General features: G+C 45.2%; 1 non-coding gene across 1 annotated transcript; it reads left to right on the forward strand.

Annotated features, from left to right (window-relative positions):
• Nucleotides 1–379: 379 nt before the first annotated feature.
• On the forward strand, nt 380–451 carry TRNAE-CUC (transfer RNA glutamic acid (anticodon CUC)). Its single transcript has one exon. It is a non-coding gene; the product is annotated as a tRNA-Glu (tRNA).
• The last annotated feature ends 2,273 nt before the right edge of the window (nt 452–2,724 follow it).

Below are 2,724 nucleotides of genomic sequence, written 5' to 3' on the forward strand. Positions count from 1 at the left end.
GTGGAGTGTTTGCGGCGTTGCTGGCACACAGAGCACGTTAGCTTTTCATCTCCATCAAGCACATCTTCTTTGGTGAATTGCCGTGCGTTTGGGGTTTTCAGTAGCATAGGACCTTAACACGCGGAGCCTTCACATGTATGATCTCTAATTGCTCGGACAGTTGACCCGACACTTCCGATTAAATGGGGTCAAGTCACGCTTTTGTCGTCTATACATACCCCGAAAGTCAGTGAGTGAGGAGGTTCACGTATCATGATTTCTCCGTTGGCAGCATGGTTACACCCGCGTGCCTGGTTGCAGATGGAGATATTGGGGTGAAGAACCGTTCCTTATCATTAGCATATCATTGCTGACAGGACCCGTATCGTAACGTGGAACATCCCGCATGGTCTAGTGGCTAGGATACACGGCTCTCACCCGTGAGGCCCGGGTTCGATTCCCGGTGCGGGAACGTCTTTCTCCAAGTTTCTGACCTGCTTGTCGGGCAGCTTAAGTCCACGATACGGTGCGCAGTCTGCGGCCAAGCGTCCGCAATGGTCGGGAAATCCTGGGACATGAGCCCTCCGAACGCGTCCAAAGCAGACGATGTACGATTGCGGGCTTTTTACCAAGGGAGATGTGTTTAATGGAGATGAATAGCTCACCTGCTCCATGGGATACCACGCCGGAAGCGCTCCAAGAACTCCCGATTTGAGGGGTGTCCTGGCGCATCCGTGCATCCTTGTGGCGCCTCTGAAACGATTCTCGCAGCAATTCCACAACATGAAACGATTAATATTGATAACGAAACGATTCTACAGCATGAAAACAGCATGACGACAAGTACAACCTGAGAGGCGTGACTAACCGCTCTGGCGTGTTGAACTCGGGCCATATATAGGTGTCTGGTTAATAGCTGTGAACCATCACTCACGTCAACTGACCAGTACAGAACGGCATGTAATTTGCATGAGGCAGGCAAAATTGGAATATAAGTAAGTGCGCAGTACCAGTTCAGTGACTCGAAGCGAACGCAGATGGTGGAATAATGCGTCAACTGAGGCAAATTATGTGGTATATGTCAGCAAAGATCGCAGGTGAAGGCATTGAAAAGGTACAAGTTAAAAGTCGGGATGGAAATAAGCAGGTGATGCAGTTGTAAATGTTAGCAAACTGCAACTGATCCTGTGGTTTTCCAATTGCCTTGATCACAAGCATTCGAGACCGTGACAGAGTGTCTCCAAATCTATGACGATATTAGCTTAAGACGTGCGCAAAAAAGGAGGTCGGAAGAAGCTGCCGATTAATTAACGTCACTTTGCCGACTTAGATATGAGATTAATGTAGCTAATGATATCTTTACGGGGTGCCGATTGTGTAGTGGTTAAGCTACGAATCCGGAAAACCAGAGGCACGGGCAAGGGCACAGACAGAACCTTGGCAAGGGGGGAGGGGGTATAACGTGAACAAGGGGCACCCTGACATGAGACATAGACAGGATCCCCCCAAAATCGCCAGATATGACCCACTTGTTTTTGAGAACATGCTCTTCGCATCATTTATATATATATATATATATATATATATATATATATATATATATATATATATATATATATATACATTTTTCAGCGTCATCCATAACTGAAAAATGGGCCAGATGCTAGGTCGGAGCATAGGGATTATATTTGTGGGTTTTGTGCGCATGCTGGTCTGGCGGTCCCTCCTGCAGGTGCGCTGTCATGTGTCGTGATGGAGATGTCATAATCATTCTATTATCAGCCGAGTTACTGTGCCGGCGTTCTCCGTACGGATATTTCAATTTATGTAATATACTGGTGCGCTTTAGTTGGTTTTATTCTGCTCTCACGCTTTCTTTCATTACACCGCTACTAGCTGGCCTGCTCTTGTACTAAATGGCGAGTCTTATTTTGGTGTCTTCGTCCCCCGGTGTGATATTTGTCTGGATGATATTCCTCCAAAACGTTTTCGTCCACCTTCAATGACGAGACATTTCATTTCGACAAAAAGGTTGATGGCAGGTCTTCCGTTTAGTAATTTCAGGTCCCTTTGATTTCAAGCGGATCCAATATCTGGGTCAGTTGCATTGTTCAAATAGCGGTTATAAACGAACAATTGCTTGCACCGCTCAATTTTGTAGTGCGTGCTAGACCAGATGGAGCAATATTTCGCATTGAGCAAGCATGCGAGAAACTGACTGAACGTACGTTTGTTCTTGCATAGTCAAAAATTGCATATATATATATATATATATATATATATATATATATATAGCAATTGCTGTATGACCAGCGTGCAAAAAGCGCATTTGTTGGTTACACTGAAAAAGGTGGCAATTCTGCAGCAGTTTGCATTATGTTTCTTATGTAAGCAAAGATCGAGGATAAAGACATCGAAACGGTACAACCTAAATGTCAAGATAGAAAAAAAACGATGATAAGGCCGTTAATGTTAGCAGACTTGGCAACTAAGCCTGGTGTTCCCCAGCTGCTTTTATAACAAGCATTCGAAGCGATAAACAGATCATCTCTAAATATATGGCATCACCTTAAGGCGTGCGTACCAAGGAGGTCCAAAGGAGCTGTCAGATAGTGTCGCTTTGCCGATTTAGATATGAGACTAATGTAGCTAATGATATTTTGACGGGTATTGGTTGTGTAGTGGATCAGCTACGAGTTCGGAAAACCAGGGGCACGGGCAAGGGCGCGGCCAGAACCTTGTCAA

Source organism: Pollicipes pollicipes, unplaced genomic scaffold, assembly GCF_011947565.3.
Source record: "Pollicipes pollicipes isolate AB1234 unplaced genomic scaffold, Ppol_2.1 Scaffold_4002;HRSCAF=4701_pilon_pilon_pilon, whole genome shotgun sequence".
NCBI lineage: Eukaryota > Metazoa > Arthropoda > Thecostraca > Pollicipedomorpha > Pollicipedidae > Pollicipes > Pollicipes pollicipes.